Here is a 27778-nt window from a genome sequence, read left to right on the forward strand (position 1 = left end):
GGTTTTCTCTCTCCAGGATAAAGCTGAAAGGTCAAAGAAGAAGAATCTTTCTAATTGTCAAAATAGGCTCTAACAAGAAACTGCAAGGGGGTCTGCATGTGTGTTTGGGGCTCACCCTTGAAGTTTTAAGATATCTGAGCTGGTTTGAGGAGGGTAATGTGGGTTTCTGTCTTTCTTCAGGATTCTTAAGTATTTCTGTGGTCTGTGCAGCCGTAATCATGTGTTTATTAGGGAGAGATTTCTGCTTGGAAAAACACACTCACCGCCTTCCCTGGGAAGAGTCTCCTGTTCAGTTGGTTTGGCTGGAGAGTTGTGGCCTAAATATATTCTGTTGGACTGATACTTGTTTTCATGTACTCCATCCTCTTTTAATATCCTTTTGCTTTAGGGTCTGTCATAGCAGACCCCTGCTGCATTCCAGGCCTGACAGGGTGAACTGATCCACGCACCTTTATGTTTTCCTGTTTATCTCTGGCTGTTTTGACAGAGATCTGTAATCCTTGCTTGCCGCAAGTCCTCCTGAAACTCAGCAGGGGCTGTGTAGATTTGTAAAGGACAGTGCTATTTGAACTAAGAGTTTTTTTAAAAAATAAAACCAAAGATTTATTTTGGGTGGCCCTTTCAATGCAAAACCAAAACCTTAGAACCTGGTATCCGATGATTTGGGTGAAAGCTGATGATGGATCAGAATGCTCATAATTGCTAATAGCAACTCCGTATGTTGCGCAGCTACTAATAAGTACACTGAGTGCATTGTTTTTAGGGTGCAGTATGCTCTCATTCCAAAGAGCTTGCTTGTAATTAACCAGAATCAAATTATAATTTGCTCAGAGTCTGGTGCTTTAAAGATGTATTTTGAAGTTGCAGTTAATGATAGGGGAGAAAGAGCCTATAGTGAACAGAGGACATTGTTTAAAGGGATTCTGGAATGTGAAATAGGAGCGCTGCTTGAAGGGCTTCTCAGAGAGTACATTTATAGATATGCTTTGCTACAAAATTAAAGAGGACTCAACCAAAGGAGCAGAATTTTCCAAAGCAGGGGCACTGTTTTGCATTCCTTAAGCATTCTGAACATCTGCTGGAATAAAGGAAGGTTTGAGAGTGCAATGAAAATATGTTGAGACCCTGGTTTGAAGTAGGAACTGTCATCTTGCAAAAATAATAATATTTATAGCAAATTTGTATTGCATTGAATGCGATGGTTTAGAGATAGGCAGCAGCGGGGAGGGAGGGTGGTGTGTGTGTGTGTGTGTGTGTGTGTGTGTGTAGTTTGGTAGCCAGCTGAGGATAGGAGTGAAGCTGTTAGCTGGCCCCGCTGTTACTTCCAGCTTTGCGCTGCATTTGAATCTTATTGATGTTCTCTTTTGCTAGCTGAGCAAATGATAACCCTGTTGAGGATTCCATTCTTTCATTTAATAACCATGATAGCTGGAAGTGCGGCTTAAAAGTTCAGGCGCGGGGGCTCCGTACTGTGGGGATGATGGGATGAGTGAAGGTAATAATCATCTCAACTCGGAGAATTACCTTTTAATTGCAGACCTTTTGGTTCCCTGCCATTGCGTCAAACACTGACTTGAATTATATCCGCCCCATGCTGCTCTCCCTCCAAGTTTGTGAACTAATATGTAGGGACAGGCTTGTAGGTCTCCTTAGCCTTTTCCAGCAGTTTTCCTTCTGCAGCCAAGAGAAACTGTAATGGTGAGCATGTGATATGGAAGCTTAAACCCTTTACACCAAGGGTGGGGCAGCCTTTTCCCATCCAAGAGCCATACTGTATTCCCTTCTGGGCAAACTTCAGAAGGCTGCATGCATAGTGGTTGCGTAATGGTTAGAGTGTTGGACTACGACCTGTGAGACCAGGGTTTGAATCCCAACTCAGCCATGAAGCCAGGAGCAAAAGTGGGCAGAGCAGGGTAGGGTGCATTATTTTCTCCACACAAACACACACACCACTGTCTGTCCTCTGTCCAGGCAGGCAAGAGGCATCGTCACGGTTCAAGGATACATTCCAGCCAGGCAAAGGCACTCAGGGCACAAGGAAGGACTGGTGATGGGTTAGGAGTGGGGAGAAAAGAATTATAGACTCATAGAGCTGAAGAGTTGGAAAGGGACCATGAGACTCATCTATTCCCAATTCCCTGCACCGCAGGAATCTTTTGCCCTAAGATTAAGAGTGTCACGTTCTACAGACTGAGCTATCCCACCTCAGGAAGATTCTATAGCAGGCATCCCCAAACTTAGCCCTCCAGCTGTTTTGGGACTACAACTCCCATCACCTCTGACCATTGGTCCTGTTAGCTAGGGATGATGGGAGTTGTAGTCCCAAAACAGCTGGAGGGCCAAGTTTGGGGATGCCTGTTCTATAGAGAGAGACTTGGGCCACATTTGACCTCTGGACTCGAGGTTCCACTACTCCAAACTGGTGTGCAATTGTGACTCCATGCTGTAACCAAAGAGCATGCCTCACCCACATAAATTCATGCATTGGGGTGGGGTGACACATACACCTTTTTTCCTAACGTCACCAGCTTTCTCGCTGTTGGGGAGAGTTATTATTTCAGCCGAGACATGACCTGAGAACCTAGTTTCAGTGTCACAGCTGAGCCCTGTGACTTTACTAACAGAGCTCCTGAAGCACATGCAGAATGCTCTCTCTCTCTCTCTCTCTCTCTCTCTCTCTCTCTCTCTTTCTTCCTGCTTGCACTGTGGGTTAACCCACAGAGCCTAGTACTTGCCAACCTAGCAGTTCGAAAGCACATCAAAGTGCAAGTAGATAAATAGGTACCGCTCCGGCGGGAAGGTAAACGGCGTTTCCGTACGCTGCTCTGGTTCACCAGAAGCGGCTTAGTCATGCTGGCCACATGACCCGGAAGCTGTACACTGGCTCCCTTGGCCAATAAAGCAAGATGAGTGCCGCAACCCCAGAGTCGGCCACGACTGGACCTAATGGTCAGGGGTCCCTTTACCTTTATGCATGTCTGGGATTAATAAGCAGAGCACTGGAGATAAAGCACTCTTTCATGGCTTCAGACCAATTCCCTTCTTCTTAGCCAGGATACTGTCCCATATATCCATTGTCAAGCTCCAGCAGGGGAGACATGGAGATGCCGGTGAGACATCCCCCCCCCTTTTAAGTGCAGTTATAAAGAGATGTCTTTAGCTGCGCATCTCAGAAGTCAGGAAACCATAAAGTTTGATGGCTGCAGAGTTTGGGAAAGATCATCGCTATAAACTGTTAGGGGCTTGGAGTGCCCCGGCAGGCAGTGACAGGCAAGTCTGCTTGTAAGCTTTCCTTTTAAAAAGACTTTGAAGCCTCTTTAACTTAACTGGTCATTTTCTTTCCACCTTGTAAAGCTGGAGGGGGCCTGCGTAATGCACTAGGTGTGGGGATGTGTCACCAGGCATGCCTGTGGCGTTTGTTTGATCAATGCCAAAAGCGTCTTGCAGCAAGCATGCCTTGCAAGCATGTTGAAGGGAGGCATTCAATTTTTTTTTTACAGTGCAATTAAAAGTTCAGGAAAAGCTTATAGGACATGCCTCAATCAGCAGCGTCCCCCCCCCCAGCTCCACATTCCTAGCTTCCTATCGTCTGTCTTCTTGTTGTAATGGGAAGGATGGTTTTGTTTTATTTTTAGCTATATATCATGCTTTGCTTAGGAAATGCTTTCAGCACAGGTATTATCCCAAAACTGGGTGTGCACCAGAGTGTGGAAATAGTAACTGGCAACTGCTGAATCTTTCCCTCCCATGTTTAATGTTCACGGCTACCAATTCAGCTCCTGTAGTTTGCAGTCCGTTGCTACTGAAATGATTAATCCTAAAATTATCTTCCTTCCTGCCATTTCCTAGTAAGGAAAGCAGGGGACAGTAGAGATACCAAAGAGATAATTGCTTTCTTGGCTGGTTGAACTTAAAAGAGCTAATAGGTCTGGACTGTTCACTTTTGTATACGTCTGTAGCACTCATTGGGGGCACGATGCTGCTGGTTCTATTGTTTTTACTTACGTCTGCTTGTCAGTATAGGGATAGGTACTGTGCAGAGTACGAAAAGGATAAGGTTCAGGGTCTTGAGGCTGATTTACACATGCCGGGGAATCATGTGTACTACTTCAGTGGACAAGCTGAGCATTTAATGACTGAACACCGAAGGGATCCTAGTTTGGTCTGCCCCTCGGATGCTGTTTTTGTGTGTGCAAGAAGTTCCTTGGTTTCCTGTAGCTTTAAGCTTGCAAACATGGCGGTCCATCCAAATCGCTACCTTACTTGCTGACAACTGAATCCACTCCATAAATTGTTATTAAGGATGATACCAGAAAATAATTTTTCCATGTGAGGAGCCTGTTATTGAAGTATTGGTATCCTTCTCTCTGTGTAGGAAGAAATTGGAGAGACAAGTAACTGGAGGGGACTGTTTTAAAAGTTAATGACTTTCTTTGGGAGTACTTAAAGTTGCAAAAGTCAATGGCACTTTCATAATAATAATAATAATAATAATAATAATAATAATAATAATGCTGTATAGGGTTATTCTGATGTGAAATTTGGGCGGCCACCTTTCTCCTGGCAGAGGTTATATGCCTCCAGAAATTATGGGACAAGCAAAAGTGTTTTCCCTGCCATGGAAATATCAGGATGGAGTAAGCTGTGCCAACTGCATTTTCACTTGTTACACAGCTGTTAGAAGAGGGGGGGAGATGGTAACCTTCTTTTGATTTGAGATGTGGATTTGAAAGTTATATAACAGGAATGACGCACCTGTGGCCTTACAGGTGATGTTGGACTCTAAATTCCTTCATCCCTACCTATTGTCAGATGGAGGTTCATGGATTCTCCATGCCTGGTACTATATAAGGAATAGCTAGGAGCAATATCAGCAGAGGATAGTTGGAAAGGAAAGCTAGTCTAGGAAGACTGATAACTTACCATAGCAACTTTGTAACTAGTGTGAGATACTTTGGCTCTTGGGCAACATATAAATTTATAAAACCACAAAAAGATTAAATAAATCATGAAGACAAATCAGGCCAAACAAGAAAGCATAATAATAATTACCACCTAAGGGTCTCATTAACATCTTGACACAAGGGGTCTCAACTTCCATTAACAAACAGCTGGGCTCCTGTGTGATGTGACCCTACCCCTTTGAGATTCAGACCTACAAACCCCAGGGATGTAGTCAAGTTGTCTGATCCCTTGGACACATGTATATGTATTATTACCCAAACACTGTGTTTAAACTTCAGATTTCCAAGCTTGGTGGCTCCTAGGCTTTGTCTTGCCTGTAGTGTGGCAGGATGCTGTTTAGAAGCAGGGAAGTCTTTGGGGTTCACCTCCTGGGATATGATTTGTGCTTGAGTTGAGTCCCTGGCCATTCTGCCATGCTGCTGATTTGATTGCATGTTTGATTAGATTACATGTTTGTTTCTTATTAAAAGTGGCATGCGAAGCAGCCCAGTGCAAGGATCACAGCCTCTCTTGGGTATGTTTTTGCCTTCTCTCGCCTTCCCCTCCCATCACACCCTCCCCACCTTGGCAACTGCCATGTGGGCTGCCTGAGCAGCTGTTAAAATCTGGGATGGGATGCTGCTGTGAATGTGACTAGCAGTGCACATGCTCTTGCCAAAGGAAGTGTGAACCTGCGATGGCTGATTACAAAGCAGTACTCTTGTTTGTGTTTGATGAACATATGGGCTGGTGCAGTGGGCTTAAAAATAAAATGGGGAAAAAAGGCTTGCTTGAGGAGGAATTGGGGGTGTGTGTGTGGAGAGGGGAGCTGGGGCTGAAATGGCAGTAAGAGGTAACTTGTTTTTGTGACTTCAGATACAGCTTTCTTTTTAGGAACTTGCTGTTTTTCACCCTACATCACCAGCTTGTTTTGAAAGTTGGTGCAGTGTGCTGCAACCCAGGGCAAAGAGATCAGCATGTGAGCAAGTGGCTAGGGAAGGAACCTACCACGGTCTACTCCCAGCTTCATTTCTAACTAACTGGTGAGGGAATCTCCTCTTAGTGCACCCTAGGTCCATCCATGTGAATCCAGCAGGGATGCCTCTCCCTTCATGTTGCCGTCATGTCAGCAAAGGAAACCAGAATGACCTGCGTGGTCAGAAATGGCCCAAGAAGGGAACTTCTTAGGCAAAGGCTGCAACTTTGTGCTGAAGCATATGCTTTGCCTTCAGAGAAGTCCAAGGTCTGATCACCAGTGTCTCCAGGTGGAGCTGGGAATGTCCACTGCCTGAAACCTTTGAGAGCTGTTGTCCATCAGGGTAGACTGCTGAGCTAGATGGAGCAATGGGTCTGACTTAGTATAAAACAGTTTCTTATATACCATAATTGTCAGAACTTTAAAGTACTCCTTGCACACTGGTATGTGTTGCTGCTGGAGATGTGCCCACTTTCTCCTTGTTCACCACTTCTGGGAACGTGCTCTAACCACAACAACGGTAATAATAATACATTGCTACTAATTAATAATGATGCACAGATTCTGCTTGTCTTTGTGCCACCAGCTATAGATTATTTTGAAAGGCGAAACTTGCATCTGGCTGGATCAGATGTGAGGAATCTTTGGCCCTCCAGATGTTGCTAAACTACAACTCATATCATCCCTGGCGTTCGACCATGCTGGCTGGGGCTGATGGGAACTGTAGTTCATTAACATCTTCGAGGGCCAAGAGTTCTCCACCCTTGCACTAGGTGGCTTTGGCAGTAGGGCTGACTTGGTGACTGCACACGAAACTCAACTAGTTGCTTGGGAGCTGTGACAGCAATATCTGGGACACTGGTAAAGCAGCGTGGAATCAGAAATGTTTGCCCCAGGATCCTTCACTGGCATTTGAAGATGGATGGCCAACACATCCCCAGACAGCCCTGGCTTGCAGGGTTTTGTATCTGAGGCGCCAAAGCCTCTTTTTACCATCCTTGAGACTTCCATGATTCATTTGTTCATGCCCTATAGTTCCATATTTGGAATCACTGGTACTTGTTTCAGTTTGGTGAGTTCTTTATACACGTTATTATGCTTTTCCCTCACCATAAACCTATGCAGGAAATCATTATTACTCCCATTTTACAAGCTGGGAACCAAGGATGGTGGTTGATGACTCTCAAAATATGGCTGAGGTGTGACTTGAACATCAGACTCTCAAGAATCTTGGAGTATTCATTACCATACCTGCTAAGGGTGGGTAAAATCCATCATAAATCAGCCTTTTGTAAGTCTTGCTACAAGCACAGCTTATGGTGGTTATCTATCTGCACTAAGAACTGATCTTAATATAATGGAGACAGTGGATCTGGAATTAACCACTGATAAAAGCTATGTAGTGACATACTGGAAATCTACACAGTTCCAACACTTTCAGACTGGATAAAAAGAAATTGGGGAATGGCATTATCAAGAAAATTGACTTAACTTCTCAAATTGCTGTCTAAAGAAACAGATTAACTGTTTTGTTGAAAAGGGGCCTTGTTTATAAATTCCTGGAATAATAATTTTCAAGACAAAATACAACCAGTTGTAGACATGGAACTCACTCTTATTTTCATAAGGTTAAAAATGTGGGGTGTTCTTGTTGGAAAGCTAACTTTTGGTATCATTTTGATTGTATTTTTCCATGCTTGTATCCTTTTAGACAAACAGTATGCTGTCTTAAACATTGTAACTTGAATTACCTCTGACTTAATGAACCTTTATTAAGGGCATTCGTTCCAACAACTTATACATTTTATGCATTATCTTGTGTTTTTATTCTTGTACTTTGTGCCAATATGGTTGCCCTCCAGAGAGTCTGTTGGACTTCCAACGCCCATCATCCCTGGCCATTCACAGTGCTGTCTAGTAAACGATATGAGCTAGAGTCCAACAGCATCTGGAGGACCACAAGTTCCTCATCCCTGGTCAAGGGAATGAAGCAATTCATTCCTGCCACTTCACTCTGTTGGCTGCAGAGACACACATTATTGTGTCCATGACATAGTTGGCGAAACTAATCAATGTAATCATTTTAAGACTAGAGAAAAGCAAGGGTGGGGAGGAGCTTCTCTAGCTCTTGAACACATACCCTGGGAATTGGTATCTCCTGACAGTATTTAGGGCAGCTTGCTCATAATGAGTTTTCCTATCTCTACTAGCAAATAATGTTGCCATGGAGCATGTCATGTGCAAGGAAATTCACTGTGCTATGATAGCTCCCATATATGTAGCGATTTGTGCCAAACAATATAGCTATGTATGTGTGTGAAATGAAACACAAGGATGCTAATCCCTATGCGTATGCGGACTAGGTATACTCAAGACTACTTACAACTGATCTATATATAGATCAGCTCTTAAGTAATTTTGAGTATACCTGGTCCATCAGATGACATTGCTTCGGCAGATGAATCCTCAGAGATGGTCTTATTAATTTGTTTGTCAAGGGTTGACTGGATGGAGACCTACTCTCTTCAGTATTACAGAACAAGCAGCCAGTGGCTCACAGGAATCATTCTGTTAGACTGTAATAGGTCAGGCATTCTTGCAGATGGTGACTTCTTTAATGGACGAACCCCAACATTCGTTTTTGATTAGAACAATGCTTTATGAAGGACACTAGCTTAGCAGTGGTTTGTCTCAGCATATCCAGAGGAGATTATTGAGATCTGATTCCTTATCAGTTAGGGTCCTACTAATGATTATCTTGTACTCGATTCAATGGACATGGATAAACTTGCTACTCAGTTTCAGGGCTTTATTCTGAACCTGACATTTGAGTAGGCACTGATCCTTGGTCCCTTTTGGGGTGGGTGGAGGAAAGGAACAATGCTGCTTGCTGCAAAAGGATAAATGGATTGCATGGGCTGAGTTGGTAAAGAATAATGACTGGAGGTGTTGAGAGAAGCAGATATTTGAAGGACACACGCTCAAACATTGCAGTTCCGATTCGCCTGACCCCACAGCAAGGATGGCTAGAAATATGGTTTAAAAGTGAGAGGGGGAAAAAGTTGAGCGTTTTTTATTTCAACCCAACAGCCGTTCCCATGTAGTCTTTAGAAACAATATGGCACAAGCACTTCTGTATTTTAATGTCTCCCTGGCTTACTGGGTGGGCTGATGCCTTTAAGCAGGAGGGTCCTTCCACACTGCTATTATTTGGGTTCCATGATTTGCTGGAAGTCTGTCTGGAGAACTGGCAGGAAGCCCTGAGCATGGAGGCACTGATGGAGAGGGCTGCACATAGTCTGCAAGGAGTTCATTAGAGCAGATGTTAGTGCCATAAAGCCACAGGTTCCTGCTGTTTCTTATTCACTTACATCCTTTAGGCTTTAGCAATGCTAATGTTAGTGAAAACATTTGCTGAAGTGGAGACATAAATCACAGTCCTCTTTCCCTCTTGTCTCCCCCCCTCCCCCACATGCCTTGTCTGCCTTCTCTTATCTATCTTTCACTTTGTTTGCCTATTTTCTTTACTCCCATAGAACAGCATTTGGGAATCACTGGCAACCCAGCACATTCCTCTCTCTGCCCCCCCCCCAACCTCCTTGAAACAAAAGAGACTTCATTAGCATCTCTTTAGCACTGTGGATTTAATTCAGTGAGGATCAGCAAACACTAGTTTGTTACACTCTGCAAGGCTTTTTCTGCCTCTTGACACTCACTGCCCCATCTTCCCAAGCAGACTCCTTTGCACCACACAGAATTGCACACTTGCAGATTTCTGTTCCCTCTAAGATCTGGTGGTGCAATCCTTGTAACTTTGGAGTAGTGTGGGATGATGATGATGATGCGCTGCCTGGTGATTTTTTTTAAAGTAGCGAATTACTATTTCATCCTGGTATTAAAGGATGCTGGGTTAAATTAGTGGTGCTCCAGGCAACTGCAAAAATTGTTGCAGAACCATTCCTGCTCTCTATTCCTGTTAGCTCTCCTGGTATGGAAACAACTACCATTTTATCTTTCACCACTTGATTTGACGCCAATCTTGCTTTCAAGAAATGTTAATCCAAAGGGAGTGGGGTGCTTACATAAACAATTTGTAAAATGTTAGTGTGAAAAGATAGTCTTGCCACCACCCCCTCCCTACATATGACCACACCTCTTTATAATCTGCTCCTCCTCACTAATTATTTAGTGTTAACAGTATGTTATGCTCTGATCTTCAATTATAGGATTTCCTTGTGTCATTCTCTACCGCATAATCTAAAAGGCAAACGCACACACACATAAAACAGGCAGCATAAGACTGTTAAGGCCAAGTTTTTATTGGGCTGGTTTTGTGTGTGTTTCTGTGTGCAGGAGTATGCAAGCTTTCTAGTTCAATGGAACTCTTCATTAAACAAAGGGCCATTGAGGAACACAGCAGCATGGATGCTGCAATCGCCAACAGAAGTTAGCCCATTCAAAGATGTCACCTTCTCTGTTTCACGTATCTCATTCGCTTTGAACATGATGGCAACAACTGTTTTATTACACATGAACATAAACAAAAAATAATGAACTTGTATAGCCCCAGGGGATGGCAGCTTCTTTTTAGGTTGAGGGTTGCACTTTGAAAGTGGCATTTTTTTCAGAAATGAAGTATTGGTATTGAGCAAGCAGGAGTCTCTCTCTCTCTCTCTCTCTCTCTCTCTCTCTCTCTCTCTCTCTCTCTCCCCTTCTCCCCTACCCTCCTTGCTAGACCTTGATTTCTGTTCACTCTGCCTGTTTAAGGCCGAGCTATCACATTGATTTGATTGCTAATGAAAACCTGTGTTTTGTGTCCCCAAAAAAGGTTGTTTTCCCCAAGGGCTTTTCTAGGTTCCACCATGATTAAACTGACACCCCTCACAAGGGAGAACACACACACACACACACACACACACACACACACACTTGAGTTTCTGCAAAAAGAGGAGACAGGAAATTCCGACCACAACCATAAAATAAAAGCACAGGAGGAGAACATGCAGCAGTAAAGGAAGGTGGATGGAATGGGACCAAAGGTCCCCTTTTCAGTTTTGGCTTTTAAAATTCAGTATCATTATAAAGTTTTCCAAGCAGTTCCCCACCCTTCGTGGTTCTCGCTGACTTCTGTAAATTCCCTCACCTGCAATGAACTCCACGAGGCCTTGCTTTTTTTACTTTGCGCTGTAGAAATTTAGGGTTTGGTTTAAGAGGGGATCTCCTATTCATAATATGGGAAGATAAGCTTTTCAAGCACTGTTTCCTACTTAGGGTGCTGCCTTAATGTATCCCCTCCCCTGCTCCTGGATCTCCTATGCTTTGTAGCAGCTGTTTGAATGGCAGAGGTTCAGCAGATGCAGGCTTTTAAGGGCACTGAGATGCAGAAACCGAGAAATCAACATGCCAAAGGCACCAGAGGCCAACTAGCCAAAGTTGCAGCCCTAGCTTTCACCTGCATATCTCACCTGCAATATTTTCATATGAATAATGTAATTTGCATTGACATGGCCGGAACTAGGCTTCTGCTGACTGGTGGCTTGTCTGGTCTTTAACTGAACTTGAGGGGGCAAAGAGAAAATTTAGATATTTAAAAAAGGTAAGGCAAAATACATTAATTTGGACATTTCCCCTCTAGTATTTCTCCCCCACCTTTCTCTTCGCTTTTTGGGATTAAAGATGCCCACAACCATCAAAGATGCCTTAGGGGTAAAACATATCCATGGACCATAACTTGGAGGGGAAGGAAGTGAAGTGACCTTATATTTTAGCCTCTGGAATACGCAGAACTGCCAGGGATGCTGCTTACCTGAGATGATAAAATATAATATGACAGTACCCATCATCGCTTTGGGTGCAGGGAGTTTGGGCTTTGTAGGACTCGCTGTTTTCCCAACTGGTTCTGGTGAGGCTGGGCACAAAGCACACTTGACCCAGGGACTGCTGCCAACCTCTGGTGCTGCTGGAATATCCGGGTTCCCTTTGGCACTGCTCCTGCCTCTGCGGCTCTTGCAGGACTTGGCTAACCCAGACACGGGGAAAGCTTGCTTGGCTGTGATATAGGTCATGGTAGCAGCCGACACACAAGTCTCCCACCTCTTCTCCCCCAGCCATATGTTGCAGCTCCTTCCCTTCCATTTGGGGATTCCGGGCATGCGTGGGCACGGGCGCCGGGCAAAGACCTGCCGCTGAAGAGGACTAGTGCACTAGCACTTAATGTTATGGCCTAAAGATCTAGTGCGAAGCTAAAAGATTAAACTCGGGGGTGGGTGGTATAAGTGCAGTGGAGGAAGAAGCAGGGGGAGGAGGAATAAAACTAAGCCTTTAATTCTGGGTTTGTTGCAGGCTGTCCCATATCGCCCTATGTTACTGAGTCACTTTAATCCTCTGTGCTTTTTTTCGTCGTCTGCCGCGGCAAGCCTTTTAAAATTCCTTCCCTTGTTCTCTTCTGCCTTCGCTACTCTCCTCCGGAACCCCACGCCCTGTGCTGTTAGGCCAGGCGAGTTTCCTGCGTGACAGATCGGCTTCTTGCCCCAACAGGTGTTTTAGGGTACACACCCCCTCCTGTGAGGTCACCTCCCCTCCCTATGATTAGCATCATTCATTACAAAGGTGTCCAAAGGGATTTTTATTGCATGCTCACCCCCAGCCCTTCTGCTGCCAACACTACCACCTTGTACAGAGTCAGTCTTGGGGGGGGGGTGTATTTAGCTGTACAAGGAGGCCAGGTTGGGTGAGATTTTGCATCCTTTACCAAAGACATGACTTGGTATCCCATATGCAGGACTGAAAAAAGTGGCTGAGATCGTTAGTGGGATTCCCCCCCCCCCCCGGGCAGAATGGGGGGAAAGTCTGTAAGCTAGGCAAAAGAGAATCAGGGTTTGGGCAAGTTCAATAACAGAGAACTAGGAAGAAAGGGCAAGTTTTATGTGAGTATTAAAATGTTTCCTTGCACAATCTTGTCCATTTTGGTATCCCATTATTTTTGACCCTCGGAAATCCACACCCTCTCATTAACTGTGACAAATGTCCTGTGAGACTGATATTATAGTCTGGGAATCCACACTATCCTATCCTGTTTGGTCACTTTAGTTTCCTGGGTGTTCTTTCTTTGGGGAAGCCTATTTTATTTATCACTGGCAGGCTTTTGAAAAAACAAAAAACACTCCCTGACCCTTTTCTAAATAGAGGCCAATCTCCTTTTGCCAAATCATGTTCTGATAGGCCTGCAGTGAACCTACTTAAGCTATGGGAATTATTGTTCCTCTTCTTATGCTACCTTTTCAATATTGAAGGAACTATTAAAGTGCATTTTGGAAAGCCAGAACGCAAAATGCAAACATTATTTGTTCACAAAGAACATGAAAAACTACTCTGAGAACCTCATAAGTTTGAGATGGGTTTTTGTTATAAAGGAATCTGCGGATACCTGAAGGCATGTATAATAAGACCTTTGGTTCTGAATATTGAAATCCAGATTTTTAAAATTCTCATGTTAATTCATTGAATGTTCACAGTCCTCAATCTCCTACCTGGTTGGTCCTTTCATGACATCACAGCAGTTAAGCCACTGGAAGCAAGGGAACTTGTGACGTAGCCTGTCCCCCAAGTCAGGGCCAATTGGCCAGGTGTACATTGAGAAGCAGGGTGAACAGAATACTTGGGAGGAGACCGCAAAGACAGATTGCCATATTGCTGCATCCTCAGCTAATATCCCGGGAAACCACTGGGACAGCTAGTTAAATGCAGTGAGCACAGTTGGGGTAATATATTTAACTTATGTATGCATTCGTAGAAAGACCAGAACTTTGAACCCACTCCTCTCCTCCCTCCGACAGGCAACTGAATTTATTCCACCCACTGGAACAGTAGAGTTAAACCCTGGTGTTTTTTTCCAGTAAGGTGGGTGGGCTCAAACTTTGGATGGCAGCAGGATTTGTGGATTGAAACATATTTAAAAGTAGCACAACGAGCTGCATATTAGCTATAAAAATCTGAAATGCCTCTGGCATGTATGACTCTGTAAGCTGTGAAATAAGTTTGACAGCACATCTGCGCTGTCCCTGTCTCTTCCAGGACAAGTTCTGCTTCTTTTGTCAGCAAATATCAAACCTGCAGAGGTATAAAAGAAAGGAAGAAGTTCTTCCCCCATCTCTGCTGCTTAGAGCCTGATCTCTGATGCAGGCCAAGCAAAAGAAAAACTATATATAATCAATGAAACAGGAAGCGTTTCCATTGGTTTCTCAAAGGTACAGAGTGAGACATTAAGTACTTACTGGTTGGAAATGGTGGAGAACTCTGTGGCCCTCTCAGGGCAGTTCACAACATCAAAATGCAATATGAAAACCCCATTGGCCATGGTGGAAACTGGAATTCAACAACATCTGGAAGGTCTCAGGTTCACCACACCTGGTATCAAGCTAGGCTTGCCACTTTCCATATAAAGTAACAGGTGGGGAATGCCTTTAAGTGTAGAAAGGATGTGCAGACCAGAGTTTATCTAAAATCTCCCCTGTAGTGCAGCTTTCTTTTTCAGAGTCCATCACTAGAATGACATTCATCTCCACCCGTTTCTGATCTTGCCTCTGATGCTGGAAAGGAGCCTGGCAGAGGTCAGAGACAATGGACTGTGGGGAAGGCAAGCTGTGGAGAAGGGGAGGGTTCATTCTCCTCCCCAACTAAGTTTTTTTTCTTCTTAAAACTGGGCCACCGTGCTCCTGTCCTTTGTATTATCCATGATTGGGGAAGGCTTCGACCCAACAGGCCAGCTGTTGTTGTTGTGTGTGTGTTTTTTTGGGGGGAATGCATTGTTCTGGGATGAATGGTGGCATTTCCATCCAGAGCAAAACCTGCTGTGGGAAATGATCGGTTGTCTTCTGCAGATGGTAACACCCCACTCCATTCTCCAAAGGCTCCCTTGCAGGAAGATTCCTCTGCTGACTTTCACGCTAGTTGTTCGGTTCTTAAAAGCAGAGTGTGCATGTTAATGGCAGCAAGCCCTCTGGAGGAGCTGGGAGAGAAAAATCAGCCCCCTCAGAAGGGAAGGCCATTACAAAAAAACCACCCCATCCTTCCAGGAACAAAGAGCCAGGTTTCCAGGGCAGAAGGTGTTCCGGGGCGGTGAGGTGGGGGGTGTATGTTTTTTTATTTTATTTTCTTAGTGTGTTTGCGCGCATGTATGTGTCAAGGATCCTTTTCTTCCCTGTTCCTCTTCTCACATGCATTTGATGAATACCAAAACTGAGGGGATTGTTTCCTTGTGAAAGAGCGTGAAAAATCTCATTTGGAGAAGTTTAATGCTTATTAGACCCATCTGCCTCCAGGGCGAGTTCTCTTTTTCTTTGGTGCTGAGGCCACGAAAAGAGGAGAAGGCGAGACCTCCGGAATCCAGCACAATAATAATCCGACACAGGCACAGGGCTGAGATGGAGACAGGGGAAATGTTCACACACACACACACCACTCTTCAGTGAGAGGTGATGTGGGCAAAAGATCTCACAATGGTTTAAGTGAATTGTAGTTCCTGAGAAGTAGGCCTCTTTATTTGCCACGAGTCTTTCAAAGCATAACCCTACAGCAGTATTTAGACAAAGATATATGCCATTTATGGGTAGGAAAGTATTGTTTCATTAACTGAGGCTGCAATCCTAGTCCCACTTGCCTGAGAGTTGAATTCAGTGGAATTTACTTAGGAGTAGGCATGGTTAGGATTGTGCTATTCATCTCTCTTTAATGATGTGTGTGTGTGTGCAAGGAACACTGCATTTACATTGTAATAGATGAGTATCATAGAGTTGGAGAGGACCTTTTGCATGAATCCTTTTGCCCAAAGTGGGGCTTGAACCCACGGCCCTTAGTTAAAGAGACTCATGCTCTACCGACTGAGCTATCCCACAGGATTCCCTTAATCTGTTTTTAAGGGTTGATAACTTTCTCATACGAGAGAGAGATGTTGATTCAAGAACTTTCCAGTATTTACTGGTGATAATCAATTATAGTTAGTTGATTTCCTTTATTAACTTGGTTATTCATTAAAGGAAGTTAAAAAAATTTTGGGAAATCATTTAAGGATGACATATTTTTTAAAAAATGACCCCGATCCCTCCCGTAAAGTGATATTCAGGAAAAAATCTGAAGAATAGTCCACATTGGAGTTTACTATAGTGAGATGTTTTATATAATTTGATCAGAAAGTTATAAATTATAAGATTAGCAATTTGTCCAGAAAGGTAATTTTATAATCAATTGATACTTATTGCACATAAGGGGCGGGATTATACATAGGTTTTGGTCTTACTCAAGAATTGACCTATTATATTGCACCATAATTTAATAAGAAGTATGGTGAAAGGTGTGATCAAAGCACAAACATTTTCTGATTGTTGCCAGTTAACACATGAGCTCAAGTAGAACTCTGTATCTGAGAACAGAATCTGGCAGGTGGAATACTTAATAGATTAGGAGGTGGTTGTCACCCCAGAAGAAAGCTAGGTATACGAAAGGGGTACGTTAGACTGAATCTAAATATATATATATATTAAAAGATTGTCAGCCCACTCTTGTACTTGACAGCAAACAATCCATATGTTCAATTGGGCTTACTCCTTTGGGGGTGGGCATAGGGGCTGCAGCGTTCCATAACCAGCACCCAATGACAGGAGCTAAAGATGTTCACAAGATAATTGTTCTTGAAGTGAAAATAAATAAAGCATTTGGGCTCAGTGTTCAGGTCCCAAGCAACATGCTTTCACACCTAGGATGTCAGGTGCCAAACGTGAGTCCTGTTAATTTCTCTCACTTGGTCACCACCTACACCCCCACACCCCTTGTCATCGGAATATTTCAAGCAACATCAAATTTTGTTTTATATTCCAAACATGGTTGGGTTTTTTGGGTTGGCTACAAGTCTCCTGGAATTGTAGCAAGCTTGTTTTCTAATGCTTCGGAGGCTAAGACCCAAGCCAACGACTTCAAGTTACAAGAAGGGAGATTCCAACTAGAAGAAGAAGAAGAAGAAGAAGAAGAAGAAGAGTTTGGATTTGATATCCCGTCTTTCACTCCCTTTAAGGAGTCTCAAAGCGGCTAACATTCTCCTTTCCCTTCCTCCCCCACAACAAACACTCCGTGAGGTGAGTGGGGCTGAGAGACTTCAGAGAAGTGTGACTGGCCCAAGGTCACCCAGCAGCTGCATGTGGAGGAGCGGGGACGCGAACCCGGTTCCCCAGATTACGAGTCCACCGCTCTTAACCACTACACCACACTGGCTCTCTAAACATCAGGAAGAACTTTCTGATCGTAAAAGGCATGGATCAGTGGATATGAGGTGGGGGACTCTCTTCCATTGGAAGTTGAATGGCCCTCTTTTGAGATCCCTGCATTATAGGCGTTGGACGCTCAGAATCCCATCCAACTCTATGATTCTATAAGCATGCTTAAACGTTGTAGCTGTATGCATTCCCTCCCTCCCTTTCTCCCCCTCTCTCAATATTGAGCTTGCCTGCCCGCCCTGTGCTGGGCTTGTGACTGACTCAGCTTTGCAACAATTGTTCACCTTTCCACTTGTCCCCAATTATCCTCTCATTTGATTTGACCTAGTTCTGTTCCATCTTTTTTCTTCCTTTTGGTCTTCCATTTGACACTTCTTGGAACCAAATGAGGTAGCGGTGGTGGTGGGATCAGGGAGAGAGCTTTTTTCTCATGATTTCATTATTCCCGACGAATAACTGAACACGGCCATGTTTGGTGAACATTATTGTCTCCAAACAATACAGAAAACTAAAGGCGCTGATGTCATAAAAATGTTTGCCTCTCCCACCTACTGCTGACTTCAATGCAGTATTGTACTAAACTTCAGGGTGCAGGTGATTGGGATGGGTGGGCAAATAAACACTTGGTCGAGCCAAGGATTTTTTGTTTTGTTATCAAAGCGGGAGTCAGAGATCCTGCGACTTTGTTCTGTACCAAGACAGTCATTCCATTGTGTCGAATGGCAGCCACCAGTGTCGGCAAGATAAGCCAAGATGTTGCAACTGCTGTGGAAAGACTAGATCAAGAAAGATGACCTGCGAATGGAATTTGGTGCCACCTTGTAAATAAGCAAACCTATGGGGCATTTGTATTCTCACCTGATCACTCTAAGGATCTAGGTCCAGGGTTTCGCAAACTTGGGTCTCCAGCTGCTGTTGGACTACAACTCCCATCATCCCTAGCTAGCAGGACCAGTGGCTAGGGATGATGGGAATTGTAGTCCAAAAACATCTGGAGACCCAAGTTTGGGATACCCTGGTTCAGTCCATTCATCTGGGTGTGAGGTGGAACCTGTGCATGTGCTCTTAAATTCAGTTTCAGGTGTGGGATTTTGAAACTATATGTGAGCCAGCTCTAAAGCTGAGTTACCTGCTCGTCTAGGAAGCTCACCAGGTGGCCTTGGGCAAGTCGCCATTGCTCGCTGTGCCTAATCCACTTCACAGGTATGGCTGCCATGTTGCAGCTTGGAGAACCAGTTCCGCCACTCACCATGCTACCTGCTCTAGGGCATTTTTGAGTGTCTCACTTGCTGGGAAGTCAAAGGAAAAAGGTGGGGAGAAGAACCAGGGAGTAAGCACTAGGTAGGAGGCACTCTCACTGCACTGTCTCCCACTGCAGTTGCAAACTGTAAAGAAGAAGAAGAAGAAGAAGAAGAAGAAGAAGAAGAAGAAGAAGAAGAAAGCTGTTTCTCCAGGTCACAAGCTGCTAACACAGTTAACAGGCCCAGTGTGTGAATGCAAAGGGATAATCCCATGCATACAACTTTGCACTCTTTGGAGGTATGTAGGGTTCAAACGTAATCAAAATCCACATGGCCATTGCACTTTAAACCTGACTAAGCTCCAGCATACACTGACAAAACAGGGGAGACAATATTGGCTTAGGCAGCAGATGTGGCGGCTTGTTTTCGTACAAACAGCCTTGAAGAGGTGTGTAGAGAGAATACCAGCCTGTCCGCCAACACATACTCTGGGTTGCAAGATTGCTCAAGTGTTGGCTATGGCAATCTGCTCGCTGTAAAATATTGGTTACTTGGTGAAGTTAATGGCAGTGACAAACCAGAATGTGTGCTTCAGGCAAACAACTGGACAGTGCGTACCTGGCCCTGTGAAAGTAGCAGATTGTGTCCCTCAAGCTGTTGGGGGGGGGGTTGTAACACAAGCAAGCCTTTGTACAAACTTCCCAAAGAGGGACAACCTGTAGGGTTAGGAGGTAGACCACGCTTTGCTAAAGCTCCCAATTAGCATGCTAATTAACTCCTATTTGGATGGTGGGTTCACTAATGTGGGCATATGATCTACTATTGGGAGCTGGTCTGAAGGTAGTTGCTGATTTCATCCTATTCACCACTTGGCATTTTTGGGTTACTCTCCTCATTCACTCTTGAATAAATCATGCATCCTGTCACATTTATATCCCACCTTTCTTCCATGCCATCACGCCTGAGGTTGTTTAATTTTTTCCTCCCAGTAACGCTGTGGCTTGCCCAAGGCAACTTCTCAGTTAAGCAGACACTGTAATTTGCTCTACTCGCTATACCACACTGTCTCTAATATACATGTAGTGCACACTAAAAATATAACCTTTCTGGGTGATCAGTTTATTCCCTAACTATTAATACCATGAGACTTAGGGATATTCTAAGTGAGAGAATTTAGACAGTCATATGAAATTCTGTAGCGACTTCAGAACAGTCTGGAACTGTAGCTATTAAGGCTAGATAAATCTGTCATGTCCAGCTTCTCATTTTTTCTCTTCATCCATTTATCATCTTTTCACTTCAGCTTTCTGTTTGTTTGTTTGTTTGTTTGTTTGTTTGTGTGTTTGTTTGCTTGCTTGCTTGCTTGCTTTTTAAAAAAGTCCTCATGGAAATTTAGAAACATTTTAGTTAGTATTTCCCCCCCCTTATATATACATTTTTGCAAGCAGTTTTCTCTAATGCATTTCTGTATGCAATTTAACAAACAATTCCCTCTAATACAAATTCCTCTAATACACATTTTTCGGTTGGAAAACTCCTGCCACAACATTCAGAGAAGTTTGGATTTCATAGGTCATGGGTTGCATATTTTTTGGAGCAAGTGTAAATTAGGTACCAGTTTTCTTCCCTATCCCCAGCAAGCAGCTATGGTACCCAGGTCATTCATTTACCCTGGCAGCTTTCACTTGGCAGCTTTTGGTTCCTGGGTCCTCCTCTGTGCTGGCCCCTCATGGGCTCCCAGTCCTTTTGGCATCCCAGAATTGATCTCTGTCTCATTCTAAACGATAAAGGACCAAAGCCATAGCATGTCAAAGTAGTATGGATGTTGTCCATGAGTGTTACACAGCAATGTCTGTTTGTTATGTCTTATCAAGGGACATATGTTTTAAGCTTGTCAGCATGCCCCTCTTGGTGAAAGATTTCCAAGCTGCAGTGTAAACAAAACCATGATTCCATGGGTCATGCGGTGTGACTAACTTTTAAAGGCTGGAAATTGCCTCTAAGCCTTTCAAACTACTGCTTATCTGTGCAATTGTGTGTACGATTTTGAAGTTTGCAAGAAGATGAGTTTGCAAAAAGATGGAGTTTGCAAGAAGATGGCTGAAGTCCCATGAGAGAAGACTAAGGGATGGCTAAGATGTTCACACATGCTTTTGAAGATACTTCTCTTAACAAGGTGCAAAAATACCACTGTGTGGGTAAAGTGAGGCAATGCAAATACTTTTCCTCTTCTTGGTCATCAGAAGCAAAAGCGAGCAGCAGCAATGCAGCCAAGTTCGGAGGCAAGCAGCAAAATCCCAAGAATGGAGGCAAAAGAGGCTGTTTACCTGGCCGTGCCACAATTTTAGCTGTCGTAGCCACACTCCCGGCAAACCCGATTGGCTGGCCAGGGGGCGTGACACAGCCGGGGTTCCTGCTGCAATACTCTGCCCACTTCAGGGTTGCTGCAAGGACCCGGATTCCTGCCCACAAAGGGGGAACTGACTTGTAGCCTTTAGTTGATGCTGTGACATGATACTCTAGTCTAACAGGACCAGAGAGCTCTTTTTTTGCCACTCAGCCGCTGAATCAATTGACCAATACATTTCAGGTTCAAATACGATTTTAGAAAATGATTGTCAGCACTGAAGTCCGCCTCACAGCAGCAGACCTAAGCTTAACCTAATTCTGCATTTCAACCACCTTATCCTGAGCCATATCCCCACAGTTTAGGGCCTCCCAGAATATGATGAAGAATATACTATTTTAAAGCTGCCCTGGTAGCTAAATGTATAATCATAACGCTGAATGCCTAAGAAAGTCCCAACAGCAGGACTTGGAACAGAGGACTTTCATTTGACCTACAAATAAAATAAATATATTTAATTCAGATGGGGGTACCCTGGATTTGGATCTAGATGTGATTTTTAGACTTAGTTGGATAAGAGACTTGGAACTGCTGCCCTGCTTTAGCCACAGTTCCCTTCCCTAAGCTCACTTTCAATCTTCTCTTTCCTGTTTCTGTTTCCTGGTTGGTTGCATCTATATCCGACTCTCGAACCACTACATCTGGGAAGGAGCAGATCATTGGGAAGTGGGTTGGATATGCTTGTTTTGGGGTTTGGTCCTTTATTGTGGCCTTATGCAAGTTTTGTTGATTTTCATATGTATATCATGAATTGCTTTGGGGAATATTTGTTTAGTCTCCCCTCTCTCCAACTGCCAGATACAGTGTAGCTTAATTGACTATTTGCACCTCACTTTTGCATGTCAGCTGGCTCTCACCTGGCTGCTTCTATTTTGTAGTAAAAACATTCATGTTTGTGTGTCCAGATTAGGGTCCCGTACTGTTTTTTGTTGCTTGATTCTGAAAGTGCCCCTTTAAGGGTAAGTAGAATATGGGGCAGTTTTCAGCAGTAAACCAGCATTGGGCATTAAATTGCACTAGGCCACTTTTTCACCAAAATAAAAGTAGCCAGGTTAAGCGTGTTTGTTTAAATGCTTTTAACCCAGCCTTCATCACACCCTGTCCCCCCCCCCAGCTGGCTTGGCTGTGCTGCAGATACAACCACAGATGCTTGGGAATAGGCAGGATAGCTTAACGCCACCTGCTGTGGTCATAACTTACCGTACAGTGCTGGGCTGGCCATCCTGTCATTCCAGTGCTGGGCACTGATGATTTTTCCATGCCAGTGTTTGCTGCCTGTCAACCAGAAGTACTACCAATATCATGAGCACAGAATGTCTCCACGCCAGATACCAGGATGGGCCAATGGCCAATGCTACATGTTACAGCTGCAGTGGAGAGAAGCCTGGAATGGAATGGAGGTTGTTGCTAACTTCACTCTGCGTAACATCTGAGCGATGATGCAGCAGTGATGTAATTGTACAGCTTAAGGATATGCCTACTGTAATATAGGCTGTCGTTTAGTTCTACGAAAATTTTGCACGTCAAAGCTCTCTGGAGGCTTCTTGGCTTTGAATTCTTCTGTTTTATTTATTTTAAAATATTTATAAAACACATTATAAAGCAGCAGAGTGGTGCACAGAAAAAAAGTATAAAATATATAAGTATAAAAAAAATATTAACGGTAGTGGCGCCCACTCTGTGGAATGCTCTCCCATTAGATGTTAAGCAGATGAGTCATTATATAACGTTTAGGAAACATCTGAAGGCAGCCCTGTATAGGGAAGCTTTTAAAAGGTTTAATTTTTTACTATGTTTTTATATGTGCTGGAAGCCGCCCAGAGTGATTGGGGCAATCCAGTCAGATGGGTGGGGTACAAATAAATTATTATTATTATTATTATTATACCAACAATAATACAATTAAAGTAACAGGGCAACACCAGAATATGACCAGCAGGCAGTAATTAAAATAATTCAGTCAAAAAGGCTTTAGAGAAATTTAAAAAGAAGCCTTGGAGTTTTACCCAGTGCTTCATGAGCAGAGTATGTGCAACAGGACGTCTTCCTTTTGTCTTCCCAAGAGTTCTCAAAATCAGCTCTTTGGATCAGATTTTGAGGGTGCAAGGGGAGCTGCAGAAGTAAGGAGGGGGAAATTCCATTGCGCAAGTGGGAGCCTGCTGCACTAGTGGAACAGCAGTGCTGGATACAGGCCTTAATTGTGCATATGAAAGCAGAGATTGTTGCAGTGACTGCACTCTGAGCAGTTGCTTCTTGCACTTTGTGAGTCTGTAAATAAATGAAAACCTACACTTCTGTATATCTTGAATGTCCAAATATTGCAGATAGCAGTCTTTAACCTCCTATCGTTATATAACTTCTACAGGTGGTAGTTCGGGAGATCGATCTGTGTCCTAGATTGGTATTGGTCAGGGCCTTTTATTCCCTCCCCCCAAGAACTACAAGTACACATACATTTTTTAAAAAGTAATATATTAGCGAACTTGTAAATAGCTGGAGTTCAGTGTTCAGGGCAGATGTTGGCCTGTCAGGTATTTCATCTGGTATTCACTTAGCCTGTCCTTGTTTCTGTATATACAAATGACATATTGGGTCTGTTTTCATTAGTATTTATGTACTAGCTGTAAGGGAATGCAGTCTTTCCAGCTTGGCTGTTAATGACCCCTCCATGCAATAGCCAAGACCACTTAGTAGTCTCAGCTGAGGAGTTTTACTGCCAGCCTCTCCATCTAATTCTGCCTCAGTCTGTCTTATGCCTTTGGAGAGTGATATAAGGAGATGAGTGTATGATTTTCGCGGGGAAGAAATATATCGGTGTGTACATAGACTCGAAGATGGGATGCAAAGAGGGCTCCCACAAGGCTCTGCTTGCACAGTTTAAAAGAGGGAAAGAAAATGAGACACTTCCTGCTGCTTAGCTAGACTTGCATGCCCAGGCTACCCTGAGCCATGATATATTTAGCAATGTATGCATTTTTATATTCCAACGTGTTGCAGTTGTTAAGTATGTCACACGGAAATACTGGTATCTTTGGAGAAACTTGGGACTCGAGCAAACTGGGATGGCTTGTTAGGTACTATGGAGACAGGTGCTGGCTCCAGCTGGCCACAGGACAGCTGGATGGAGCCAGGGTGGAGAGGTAGAGGCCTTCAAGCCAGCGGACGTAAATTTCTGGCCAGGACCTTTTGCAGCCAGAGAGCCCAGCGTTCTAAAGCAGCAGCCCACCTCCCATTCTCCCTCTTTAAATGCCAGGCATCCCTGCTGCTTTTTATTCTGAGCAATAGGTTACCGAAGGAAGCCCCTCATAGCCTGTTAGCCCTGCCTGCCTCCTTTGTTGCATAACTGCTTATTGCATTTGCCTTGCCGTGCTGGATCCCACTAAATAGTTGTGCATTCTTGGCGCAGCTATTAAATTATTTTGGAACAGGGCTCCTAGTCAGAATCACTCTGATTCTCTTCCTCCTCACCCCCATCCTCTGCCATTACATACTCCAGCCCCAAAGGAAGAGGGAGGGAGTCTGTCCTAGTTTAAGAGACGTAAGTCTCTCTCATCTCCGCAACCTTTGTTGGCAACCTAGTGACCCACTGCCAAAGCTCTCATAATGGCAAGACTAAAGTCTCCACTTGAGAGCCACTGAAGCAAGGAACATGCTGTTCTGTTCAAGAAAGCTCCTCCTGTAAGCAGCAAGTGAAAGAGGCACAGGGTCAGCCATGATCTGGATAGGTGAATAAAGGACGCTTGAATAATCTCGACAGCTTCTTTGTGAGCAGCTCCCTCCTTGCCCACCATTGGTTTTCAAGAGTGGCTGGCGCGTTTGGTGAAAACGTTCCACGTGCATCAGAGGTATTCTCTTTATTAGCAGCTCTTGATGGTAAGCTAGACTTTACTTTAAAGAAACAGCATGCTGGTGTATGCTGACCCGTTGCTCCCACTTCATGCCCCTGGTATAATCAGGATAAACAAACCAGGGCAATTTGAGTTCTGTTGCTTCCAAGCTAGGTGCCGTGAATTTGTTTACCCTTAATGAAGCATGGTGGTTAGCCAACCTTGGCCATGCTTTGTTGTTGGTTTGCTGGTTGCGGCAACAACCATGATTGTTAGTTCAGATGTAAAGGGGAATCCAAGGATTCCTGGCTTGTTTCTCCTGCTTGCACCAGAGGAAGAGTGAAGCTGTAGCACTCAAGCAGCATGCACTCAAGCACACACAGCTCATTCACAGTAAACCACAGTAAGTCACAAAGTCTGGCTTATCGTTATGTGCAAAAGCAGACAGTCTCTCCATTGTTCATAATATTTTTTTAATGCACCAAGGCTGCAGTTCCCAGCATTCTTACTAGGAGCTTGCTTCTGAGTAAACCTGTTTAGAATTGCTCTGTAATGTGTAAGATACTGGGGTTGTCAACATACCTGGAAGCCACACCAGGCTTTGAAGCTTTGCTTTCTGGCTCTAGAAAGGAAACTCAGGATGAGGCAAAGACACTCTGCTCGAAACTAGAGTTCAAAATGTTCAAATAAAACAGTAGTAATATCGAAGGAAAGAAAACGTTTGAATCATGCAAGAATTTATTTATTTTTTAGTAAACACTGCCACTTACGACATGGATCATGTGGGTGCGGTGGAAAGAATCTTCCATCCTTGGAAGCCGTACAACATACACTTCTTAGACCCACTTATAGGTAAAAGATCAATGGCGCTCCATTGCTTTATGTTGGGTTATTGTAAAAGTAACCATAAATATTGATGGATGTGCTGCAGCCCCTGTCATTTCTGAAGGCATGTGCAATCAAAATATTGCCAATACTAAGTACAACAAAAAATAATGTGTTGTCGATACTAAGTGGAGGGAAACTGGAAAGAAAAAATGCTGAGAAAGTTATTAGGTTAATTTTAATACAGAATAACCACTCTGCTGCGTATACTGTTCCAGCTGTTAATATGAATCAGAGTACAGCCTGCATATCATACCTTTTTTAAAAAAGGAGGTAAATACATTTTTCAGCGTGCATTCACAAGTGCACCATGACTTAGATTCAAACCTGTAGTAGGAATCCCCATTGGTTATCAAGTGTTAACACATCAGTTGATGCAGGTTTTGCATTTATCAGTACAGGGGATGCAGGTGGCCAGGAGCAGAACAGTCTCAGCAGAACAGGACTGGCGCTTGGTGGGACATAATATGACCTAATAAGTCAAGAGTGTTCAGGGGTTTGCATGAATCCCATGAAGAAGAAGTGGAGGACGTTGCCTGGAGGGGTTTTGGATTTGTCTTAGGTGAAGCAGGGTAGGAGTTGAGCTGAACTGGGGAGCCCGCACACCCTGAAGCGCCTTGGTGTCATGGACTGGCTGGATGCAGAGGAATGGTGGGAGGAACCAGCTGGGGAACCCCCAAGGGAAGAGGCCTGGGGAGTGGTGGTGGGACAACGATGACTGGTCACAGGGAAAAGATTGGGAAGAGGTGGTATTGGAAGCTGAAGGGTAACAGGGCTTCGTGAGCTGGGAGAGTCTGTGGCAGAGAGAAGTCTAGAATCAGAGGCAGAAGCTGAAGCAGGAGTAAAGAAGGAGGTAGGTCAAGAGGCAGAGATGAGTCAGGCTGGTGAAGAGTCAAGGGTGTCTCCCTTTCCTGCTGTGATGAGCTCCTCTCCCCTCTGGTCTCCCAGAACCAGAAGAGGCATGAAAAGGGCAGAGGGGAGGTTCATGCATGCAGAATCTCTGATTGCTTGGGAAAAGCCCTGGAGAGGAGGGAACTTTGATGGCTGTGGAGAGGTGAGGTCTCAGCAACTGACCTACTGAGGATGAGCTGCTGTGCCCATTAGACCTGACATTCCGCCTACTCTGTGCATATTGTGTTTTTGCTAATAAAGAGTTATCTCCAGCGTGAACGGTGTGATTTACTGCTGGCTTGCTCCTGACGCTCAGCAATATTCAGTGGCTTACTACCGAAGAAGGGGAAAGTAATACAATGAAATGATCTCTTTTTAGCATCTCTGTGGAAGTATGAGTGGTTAATGGATCATCAGAGTAGTGTTCTGCCAGAGGGTCTCTTGAATTAGGCTTTTGTCATGTAAACTTCCGTCAGAATTATTCAGGGCCATTCATCTGATCCAGAAAATCACAGTTTGTGCTGAGAAGTTGCACCTGCTGCAGTGTGTCTCTCCTGTAGTTCAAATAAGGATGCCACCCATGTTTCAACACCAGGCATTCATAGCTTCTCCTCCCTTCCCTCATGTATTTGTCACAGAAATCCATAAATGTTTTTCTAGGCTTGACTAATTTTTCACTCTGTTCTGATAATTCTAGGAAATTATTCTTTTGTCTAACTTGTCTTGCCTTTCATGATCTCATTCTATATTTAAACCAAAGCTGCCACATTTAGGCTGCAATCTTGTACACACCTACCTGGGTGTTGTCAACCTCTATAGAATTTAGTTTTCAACTACGGCATTGTCATCCAGTCCTCCACCTCTCTAGGTAATTTTCAGCATTTTTTCAATGGACTGGTTCCAGTCGTCTAGCTTTGGACACCAAAGCGCGCGCGCTCTCTCTCTCTCTCTCTCTCTCTCACACACACACACACACACCCCAAAATGGGAAGGGTCATAGTTCAGGGATGTGGAGCACATGCCTGTATTCTGAAAGCTCCAGGTATGATTCCTTCCCATTGTTAAAAGGATCCTGGATAAGGATGGATGAATCTGACCCTTTCCATTTCTGGTTTTTCCAGTCTTAAATTCAATTCTCCACATTCCCATATCAGTTGGGGGGGGGGCAGGAATTAAAGTTAGAGTTCTCATGAAAATTCACCAGCATTTTAGTATGATTCCCCCCTATATATATTTTTGCAAAGCAATTGGGCTAGATGCCTCAGTGGTCTGGCTTGAGAACAGTGGTACCTTGGGTTACATATGCTTCAGGTTACATACACTTCAGATTACAGACTCCGCTA

General features: G+C 44.0%; 1 protein-coding gene and 1 long non-coding RNA gene across 4 annotated transcripts in view; one reads left to right on the plus strand and one right to left on the minus strand.

Annotated features, from left to right (window-relative positions):
- UNC5B (unc-5 netrin receptor B) overlaps nucleotides 1-27778 on the plus strand; it is a 216738-nt gene that overhangs the window by 2434 nt on the left and 186526 nt on the right. The gene's annotated exons all lie outside the window — the stretch shown is intronic.
- Nucleotides 9550-12153, minus strand: LOC309532804. Its single transcript, XR_014220028.1, has 2 exons — nucleotides 11727-12153; nucleotides 9550-9770 (listed from the first exon to the last, which is right to left on the minus strand). It is a non-coding gene; the product is annotated as an uncharacterized lncRNA (long non-coding RNA).

The sequence above is a fragment of the Podarcis vaucheri genome (assembly GCF_965113315.1).
Source record: "Podarcis vaucheri genome assembly, chromosome: 5".
Taxonomy (NCBI): domain Eukaryota; kingdom Metazoa; phylum Chordata; class Lepidosauria; order Squamata; family Lacertidae; genus Podarcis; species Podarcis vaucheri.